This window comes from Uranotaenia lowii, chromosome 2, assembly GCF_029784155.1.
Source record: "Uranotaenia lowii strain MFRU-FL chromosome 2, ASM2978415v1, whole genome shotgun sequence".
NCBI lineage: Eukaryota > Metazoa > Arthropoda > Insecta > Diptera > Culicidae > Uranotaenia > Uranotaenia lowii.
In genome coordinates this window covers 34,726,306-34,736,370 of record NC_073692.1, presented here as the reverse complement: position 1 = coordinate 34,736,370, position 10,065 = coordinate 34,726,306, and the positions used below count along the sequence as shown (strand labels likewise).

The window sequence follows — 10,065 nt, the reverse complement described above, 5'->3', positions numbered from 1 at the left end:
TCATTTTTGTCATTTTTGTCATTTTTGTCATTTTTGTCATTTTTGTCATTTTTGTCATTTTTGTCATTTTTGTCATTTTTGTCATTTTTGTCATTTTTGTCATTTTTGTCATTTTTGTCATTTTTGTCATTTTTGTCATTTTTGTCATTTTTGTCATTTTTGTCATTTTTGTCATTTTTGTCATTTTTGTCATTTTTGTCATTTTTGTCATTTTTGTCATTTTTGTCATTTTTGTCATTTTTGTCATTTTTGTCATTTTTGTCATTTTTGTCATTTTTGTCATTTTTGTCATTTTTGTCATTTTTGTCATTTTTGTCATTTTTGTCATTTTTGTCATTTTGGCATTTTTTGTAATTTTTGTCATTTTTGTCATTTCTGTCATTTTTGTCATTTTTGTCATTTTTGTCATTTTTGTCATTTTTGTCATTTTTGTAATTTTTGTAATTTTTGTCATTTTTGTCATTTTTGTCATTTTTGTCATTTTTGTCATTTTTGTCATTTTTGTCATTTTTGTCATTTTTGTCATTTTTGTCATTTTTGTCATTTTTGTCATTTTTGTCATTTTTGTCATTTTTGTCATTTTTGTCATTTTTGTCATTTTTGTCATTTTTGTCATTTTTGTAATTTTTGTAATTTTTGTCATTTTTGTCATTTTTGTCATTTTTGTCATTTTTGTCATTTTTGTCATTTTTGTCATTTTTGTCATTTTTGTCATTTTTGTCATTTTTGTCATTTTTGTCATTTTTGTCATTTTTGTCATTTTTGTCATTTTTGTCATTTTTGTCATTGTTGTTATTTTTGTTATTTTTGTCATTTTTGTCATTTTTGTCATTTTTGTCATTTTTGTCATTTTTGTCATTTTTGTCATTTTTGTCATTTTTGTCATTTTTGTCATTTTTGTCATTTTTGTCATTTTTGTCATTTTTGTCATTTTTGTCATTTTTGTCATTTTTGTCATTTTTGTCATTTTTGTCATTTTTGTCATTTTTGTCATTTTTGTCATTTTTGTCATTTTTGTCATTTTTGTCATTTTTGTCATTTTTGTCATTTTTGTCATTTTTGTCATTTTTGTCATTTTTGTCATTTTTGTCATTTTTGTCATTTTTGTCATTTTTGTCATTTTTGTCATTTTTGTCATTTTTGTCATTTTTGTCATTTTTGTCATTTTTGTCATTTTTGTCATTTTTGTCATTTTTGTCATTTTTGTCATTTTTGTCATTTTTGTCATTTTTGTCATTTTTGTAATTTTTGTAATTTTTGTCATTTTTGTAATTTTTGTAATTTTTGTCATTTTTGTCATTTTTGTCATTTTTGTCATTTTTGTCATTTTTGTCATTTTTGTCATTTTTGTCATTTTTGTCATTTTTGTCATTTTTGTAATTTTTGTAATTTTTGTCATTTTTGTCATTTTTGTCATTTTTGTCATTTTTGTCATTTTTGTCATTTTTGTCATTTTTGTCATTTTTGTCATTTTTGTCATTTTTGTCATTTTTGTCATTTTTGTCATTTTTGTCATTTTTGTCATTTTTGTCATTTTTGTCATTTTTGTCATTTTTGTCATTTTTGTCATTTTTGTCATTTTTGTCATTTTTGTCATTTTTGTCATTTTGGCATTTTTTGTAATTTTTGTCATTTTTGTCATTTTGTCATTTTTGTCATTTTTGTCATTTTTGTCTTTTTTGTCATTTTTGTCATTTTTGTCATTTTTGTCATTTTTGTCATTTTTGTCATTTTTGTCATTTTTGTCATTTTTGTCATTTTTGTCATTTTTGTCATTTTTGTCATTTTTGTCATTTTTGTCATTTTTGTCATTTTTGTCATTTTTGTCATTTTTGTCATTTTTGTCATTTTTGTCATTTTTGTCATTTTTGTCATTTTTGTCATTTTTGTCATTTTTGTCATTTTTGTCATTTTTGTCACTTTTGTCATTTTTGTCATTTTTGTCATTTTTGTCATTTTTGTCATTTTTGTCATTTTTGTCATTTTTGTCATTTTTGTCATTTTTGTCATTTTTGTCATTTTTGTCATTTTTGTCATTTTTGTCATTTTTGTCATTTTTGTCATTTTTGTCATTTTTGTCATTTTTGTCATTTTTGTCATTTTTGTCATTTTTGTCATTTTTGTCATTTTTGTTATTTTTGTCATTTTTGTCATTTTTGTCATTTTTGTCATTTTTGTCATTTTTGTCATTTTTGTCATTTTTGTCATTTTTGTTCGTTTTTTGATCAAAAACTCTTGAATCGAAAAAATTTCCATCAAATTTTGTCAAAAAGGGTTCGAAAAAAAAAATGAAAACTGAAAACAACTGTCTTAATGTCCTATACCGACGTCTGGATCTGAAAAACGCATAAGTTGCCCACACGTTTGCCAATCTGATTGCAAACGAAATTGCAGCGATTTCCCATCATCCGGATCACGAATCAATGCGGACCTAAGCAAGTACCTAGCAAGTAGCTGGATTTAGCACTCACTTAACGAACCACCAAAATGCCGAACTGACCACCGATCTAACGATTGACCGTCACCGGATTCTCGTTTCGGGGCTTCTCGGGTGGCCACTTTCGGCATAAATATTTAGCAAGAGACGCACAGCCTTAGTTAGTAGGTTCCTACTAGTAGCTACTTAGTACGGATCTAAGGCTTTTAATTGCGCATACTAAACATCGGGTGTGATTAGACGACAGCTAACAGCCGAAAGCCAGCCAGCAGAAAATCGGGCAGCAGAGAGGTGGAAACTATAAAACGAATCGGCAATCTGGCCGGTGCACTTAGTAGCAACTTTGGAGTGCTTTCGTGCAGTGTATTTGGCGTTTGTTGTTGTTGTTGTTTTGGAGTTTCGGAGTTTGTCGGTGTTGTTGTTGTTGTTGCTTGCCTGCGTCTCGAGGTGAGTGCTTAGAAATTGAAAGTGTTGCTAGAATCCGGCTGATGGGTGGGAGTGGGTTTTTCAGAAGGTTTTCATTCGGCCGGTTTTCGGTTTTGATGTTTGGTGTGCTTGAGATTGGTGGCCACCAGCACGTGGGGAACTTGGAGTCGTTCAGCTGAGCTCGCAACTTATGTTTCAAGATCCTGCCCCTCTCTAGGTCTCTAGAATTAAGGTGAAGAGCGCGTGGATGGCGAATAAATTGGCATGGTCTGGTTGAAGTGACACACCGGCGTTTCCAGTTAAGGTGAAAAGTACCTACAATTTGTGTGTTCGCATGCGGTTTGACGCAATGCAAACGTGTGTACTGCAAACGAGTTGAAAAGTATGGCGTGATGCAAAAAACAAGAAAAAAAATAGAGGAAAAGGTTTCTCGCCTAAGACCCAGAGACCCACAGACCCAGAAGTGACTGTTGCGGTGCGAAGTGGTTGCATTAGGTTGGTTTTCGTGTTCCAAACTTTGGGCTGCTAGAGGCAGACGGCAAAGGAGGGCGGAGGCGATTTGGGGGAGAGTGGCTGTGATTCGGTTTTTGCATTTTGAAATACTGCTCTGTGCTCGCAAGTGACATAATGACGTTTAATGGATTTCATAATTCGGCGTTCGTGTTTAGTTACTTCTATTTGACCGCTGATCGAGTGTCTGACCGGTTTTCTGGCGTCGCGTCGTCGTTGCTGGCTGACCGTCAAGAAGTTTATGCGCTAAGCCGGGAGGGCAAATGTGATTCCTAACTGCAGCTTAATGTGTTTGGCATGTGGAAAAACGTGGTGGATTTTGCATTGCAACAATTTACACTTTGGCGATTGTTTGATGTCGGTACGCGGTACAATACTGCTGCTGCTGGGCAATCGACATGATGACGTTTCCTCCTAATTTATATGTTAACACGTGCCGTCATTCGATCATCAACTTTTTTGTTCGAGAGCGCCATTAAACTGTAATAATCAAGTAAAACATACTTGGTGATTCATATTGGGCATTGTACTGGAATCGATTTAAATATCTAACAACCTTCAAAGATTGATATCATAAATTAAGAGTTCACCGATTTAAACAGGCGAAAGCTTAATGTCGAACATTTGCATTAAATCGCCGGTTGGTTTATATTCTCAAAGAGCACTTATTATTAGAAAATTATAGCCTTAAGTTAATGCAATATGTTTGATGATGATGATGATAAAAAGACTGAGGTTGAAAAGAAGAATCAGTAGGTGCCAATAGGTTTAAGCCATCTAGAGTCGCATAACAAATCTATCTACCATAGACTGTTCCAGAAATTATAAGCACACTTTCAAAATAACATAAATATATTGTTTTATAAAATTTTATTTATTTTATTTAGCTCACTGCATCATAATTTGTGTCCTATTTACACAACACTATATCCTTATTTGATGAAAATCTTTAATCATAAGCCACACGCTCGTTTTTTAAAACTTAAAATTAAGAAGTTTTGGATCAAAACAGCACTTCACTGGCAGCCCTCAACTTTGAGTTCGACTGGGCAATCGGAAAACTAAGTTCTGATAGGCATACTTAATACCAAGTTCGGCAGCCGAACTCAAATTCATCCTTTTTATTCGAGGATAGCTTATTTTCAGGGAATTAAAGAATGGTTTAAATTTTTTTGTATCCGGATGTTGCTGTTCCGGTACATTGCATTGCAATTACAGAGCGATGGAAAGTTTTGACACTCCCGATCAAAGGAAATGTCCGGATGTTACTTCCCACGGGAAGTAAACAACATCCGGAAGTTAACGGACGTTTCAAGCCGTTCACCATATGATGACAATGACGGACAGAATTTTAAGCTAACACGGCGGAAATTCCATTATGATGTTCCTTCATAGTCTTCCGGTAATTGTTCCGGAGCGCAAAATTTTGTCGACGTGTTCGTTGGTTGTTGTTCCGGTTCGAAATGATCTCGCCAAATGTTTTCAGGGTTTTCAGTCCAACAAAGAGAGTTCAATTTTTAGTTCATAAGGTCGAACTCAGCTTTGCTCCCTCGCCGAAGGAAAAACAGGGATCAATTTTGAGCTCGCAGTTCGTACTCCGTTTTGAATCGTCGCAAGGAGGAAAAAGGGTATTTACTTAACTTTAAGCTAATAGAATCGAACTATGTTTTGAACCTCGGTCATACTTAATTAGGAGTTAACGCACTAAAAGGAGCGCGCACTTTTCCTCGAACATGACTCATAAGATTTTGCACAGTTGCATTACCCACCATTTTCACCACTTTTGGTCAATCCTTTTTAAATTTTCCGATGTCATCAGCTAGTTTTATGTATTTTCGTAGCTTTGATTTGGTCTAAGCCCAATAAGTCTTTATTGACTGTGCCTCGGAGCAATTTGGCGGATTCATGTTTTTTGGCATAAAACATACGTTTTGGCTTTTGTATTACCCTAGTGTGACTTTGGCGTTATAACATGATGCTAAATCGGGCCAAATTATAATGGGTGCTGCTTGATCATCGGCAATAAACGCTTCTAGAGGCATTCCTTGATATATGTAGTTCTGGGTGTTCATTGTTCTCCGTTTCGGGGATATCCTTGCCCTTGCGTATAGTGAAGTACTATGGCCTAGGAAATGTTTTATAGTCCAATTTCACATACGTCTCATCGTACATGATAAAGCACCCAGAACTTTTGAAACATAATGAATCATACAGTTTCCGGGCTCTTGGTTTGGCGGAAGCGGCTTGATTTTGGTTCTTCTTAGGGTTTTTCCGCTTCTGATACGTCTTGAGCCCAAGTCGATCTCTAGCACGCAACACGTTAGAACGACTTTTCTCACCACATCCCGAACGGAAGAATCCCTGACCTTTTTGTCGGAAGCAGTACTTCCAGGACCAGATTTTCGACCACTCCTCGATTCATCTTCAAATGTACAATGTTCAACATATTTTTTAATAGCTGTCCGCCCTGCTCCAATGCTCAAATCCTCTTTTTTTGGCCAATTTTCTCAATGAGATTCTACTCACAGTACTCCACTTGGGCACGATACTTTTTCCCTTCTCCGGAGTAAAACCACGCATTTTGAAATGTAATTACAAACTAAATGTTTTTCTTGATGTTATTACGTACAGAAATGTGTAAACAAAAGGACGCAGCCATTCGAAAAAAAAATATTGGATTCAAAATGACCGTTTATATTAGGGGTGATTATAATTTCAGGAACAGTCAATAATGGCAATGGATGAATGGGAAAAAAATTCATCATCGTTTTTCAAAATCCGACTGTTGACTGTAGACTGTTTCCAATATTATAAATACAGCAAGGTTTTTTTACACTGATACACGTTCCGCGTAAAAAACCGTGTTTATTCCCGCAAACCGTGTAAAATAACCGAGCTAATTGCGGAAACCCGTGTAAAAAAAAGACCATTCAAATTTTGCAGCTCTGAAACTTGAAACAATAATACATGTAACTTGACACTTAAGACTTGAGACCTGAGACCTGAGACTTGAGACTTATTTTTTGTAAGTTCTTTATTTGAAACGACTCATACCTTAGGCTTTGAGGAGCAAAGCTCGTTTTGTATTCTTACAATTTGATTGCTTAGCTTAACACTTGCTTAGACGTAAAAGGAGGAAAATGGAGGATTACATGAAAATTTTATTTAAAATTCACTATTTCTTTTTTTAAAACTTGTTATTTTGAATAATTCTACAATATTTGTATAATCAGGTACTTTTTTATACGCATTTTAGAAAACGATAACAAAAATCAATGAACTGACACGTATATACATGAAATTTTTGAATTTTGTTTACCTCAGATGAAATTCAAACAAATCTCAGCAGATTAGTTTTCAATAGAATCTTTTATATAAAATTCAGTTTAAAGAAAAAGTACTTGCACTGAAATCCGTACATCTTCGGCTACATATTATCAATTCAAAATTTCTTTGTGGCATATTGAAGGTGTATGATTTTTTTTTTTCAATCATTTGAGCTTCATTTTTGGCAAAGAATTGAAGTACTGTTGGTATTTTTCAATTAATTATCAACAAAACGATGAAAAACAAATTTTTTCAGGAGAAATTTCAATGTCAACGACGGTTTAAGATAAGATTTAATCATTTTAAAATTTTGAGTTTTAAAGCTTTGAAATTCTATTTAAAGCTTTGAAATTCTATTTAAAACAAAGAATTCAAGAGGTAATCATAATAATATATTCGCTTGAAAACTGTAAAAGCTAAGATCATTTAACATTAACAGTAATAAATTTGAATAAAATTGAAGAATCACAGTGTACATTAGGGTTACTAAAATTTGGCTACAAAAAATAAAAATAAAATGTTTAACAGAAGACTTCTGGCTTAAAATGATCATTGTTTCAACAGAAAGTATCATCCAAAATTTAATCTATATTGAACTGAATTTTAATTTTAAGACATTTTACCCAGAAGAGGTATAAAAAATTATTCGTCATCAAAAAAGATTTATCGAATTGTTTAATTTTGAACACTGATTTTCTTAATTTTTTCAAAGCTTAAATTGAGACAAACGTTTCTACTTAAGATTGCAATACGATAAGCGTTATCACAAAAAAGTTATAGCGGTTCCTAGCATTACATGGTTTTTTTAATCATCGAGCTTTTTCAATAAAAATTCCCTCCAGTTTTTCCACAATCAAAAAATCTAAAAATAACTGATTCAAAGATATTTAGACCCTTTCAGGCTGCTGAAAAGATTTGCCAGCAGATTTTTAAATGTTTGGATTAGAAGATATTTTTGAAGGATTTTTTTTTGTTTTAATAGCTCTGTAACTAGTTTGAAATAATTTGTAAGTTTTTGATGAGATTATTCAATTTAAAAATATTTAAAGTAAAAACTAAGACAATAAGCCCTCTGAAATTATAAAACACTTGAAATATATGAATTTTTTGGAGATTCCGAATGGGAAATTTCCAACAAAAAATTGTATGGAGGGTCACCGACCAAATATTCTAATTTTTGGTGGAAAGGACTTTAGGACTTTAGGACAATCTTTCTTGAATTTTTCAACACTGTCCGCAGGTTTCATGTATTTCCTCAGATTTGCCTCCGTCAAAGCCCAAAAAGTTTCGGTGGGTTCCTGTCTTTTGGTTAACATGTGACCTTGTTGACTTCATAGCACCAAAATGCATCCTTAGAGTATGTAGTAGCACGAAGCGAGATCAGACCAAAAGATTGTAGGAGTGTTATGCTGTTTGATTGAGAGTAGCAACATTTTTTGTAAACATTCTTGCTTGTTAATTTTGCTATTTTTCCATTGTATCTGTGGTTATGAATGGACGAGAAGTTTAACAGTATTCACATATGGTTTGCCAAACAAAAATCTTCTTTCCCAATTTTTCGGTGTAAATGGCTTTCACTGATGCAGTAACATTCTTTCCCTTCGGAGAGGTAGAAAACTGTGGTCCAGGCAGACTTTTCTTGTCGAGTTTAATGTTGGTTCCATCATCCATGATACCACAATCCGATTTCATGGTCAGAAGTTTGTCGTAGAGTTTCCGAGCCCTTGTGTTCATGGATGCTGTCTGTTTGGTACTCCTTTTTGACTGCTTCTGCATCCGATGGGTTTGAAGTTCAATTCTCTCTTCGGCACGCATAACGTTGGTCGATGAGGTACTTAGTTTTTTAGCCACATCCCGTACTGATGCCTAAGGATGCCGTTAGAAGTAATCCTTGATTTTGTTGTTCATTGTAGGGTCAGGAGGGCCTAATTTCCTACCACGTCTCGGGGAATCTGGGACACTATTCTCCATGCATTCTCAACGCGGTTTGCTGCTCCGAAACTCAAACCATCGTCTTTAGCTACTTTCTGATTGAAAGACCAGCCATAGTGCCCCATTTGTGCACAATCCGTTTTCATTGCTCGGGAGTGAGGTCAGGCAGATTTCTTTGCGAAGAACAACAAAAAATGACAACGCTTACTTCACTTGGCTGTAAACACCAGTACGCAGCCAAAATTTGGTTGAACACTACACGATTTTTCAAATGCCGGTTACTTTATAGTGTATCCATAATTATCAAAATAGTCTATGGCCAAAACTTCTTCCTCTAGTTCGGACCAGCTATCGTTTTCTTCCGAACTCCCCCAAACAAGATTTCAGTATTTGAAACAATGCACAATTTATTTATTTTTATTTACATAGTATTCCGTCTCACGACATAACTTGACGAACATAATTCCTAAAAACAATGCACAAACCGCACCGGAAACCTCCTGCCGGTCACTTAATCAAACATTTTCCACATTCAAACTCTAAAGTTCCTAGTTCAACTTTAATTAAATTAAAATTTTGGATGAACAAAAACCAAAATGCGTACCATGTTTGAATTAAATGGAATCTTTCGATTGCTTTGATTCAGAAAAATGCGTGCGTCGCTCAAAAGTCATGGCTTACTCCTTCATCGTATTCCAAAACCCGCCTGCATTCAATTTGTTGATTGACCCGAAAAACTGGTCTGTAAAATGTTTCAGCTCAATCCGGTTTGATTTAGGGGTGCCTCAAACGTTTAAAATTTTTGACTTTTTGGAAATCGGGGACATTTTGATCCTGATTCCACACGACTTGAAAATGCAAAATTGTCAGAACTGGAATTATCTCAATTTTGTTTTTATAATGATCGATTTTCTCTGACTATATAAATAAAATTAGTGTAGTAAATGTTATCAAACTTTTTGTATGATGAATTATTTTCCGAACTCAAAGTTGCTCAAACATTCGTACAAGACAAAAGTCGTTTCCAGAATTCCGTTGATTTGAAAACTTCTTACAATCTCGGAGCTAAATAGTCAATCGTTGGGGTTTTTAAATAGATTTGTTCAATTTCATTTCATGCCATTATTCTTTACAACTAGTTTTCAACATTTTTTAACTACATAAGTGTTGCCGCAACTTTGACCGCTCCCTTGTTGAAGCAGGAGAATCCAACTAACGTCAGTGGTGATGACAGCTATCGGGCCGGAGATGATGTCATCGTGACTGGCGAAATTGAAGATTAATTCCACGCGATTGAGGAAGTGCATTGATTCGATCAGACAGTGAAATAATTAATATTGTATCGCTTTAGTTTATCAATCGTTTATTGATTTTGCTTGCTATCGTGAGTATTCCACTATTAAAATTATAAATTTATCCTAAAGTAATTGCTA

General features: G+C 33.8%; 1 protein-coding gene across 1 annotated transcript in view; it reads left to right on the top strand.

The window, feature by feature from the left end:
* The first annotated feature begins 2,742 nt into the window (after positions 1-2,742).
* LOC129745392 (ejaculatory bulb-specific protein 3-like) overlaps positions 2,743-10,065 on the top strand; it is a 77,131-nt gene continuing 69,808 nt past the window's right edge. Inside the window, exon 1 of the mRNA XM_055738449.1 lies at positions 2,743-2,884. The gene's annotated coding sequence lies outside the window, so the exon portion shown is untranslated. The remainder of the gene's footprint in view (positions 2,885-10,065) is intronic.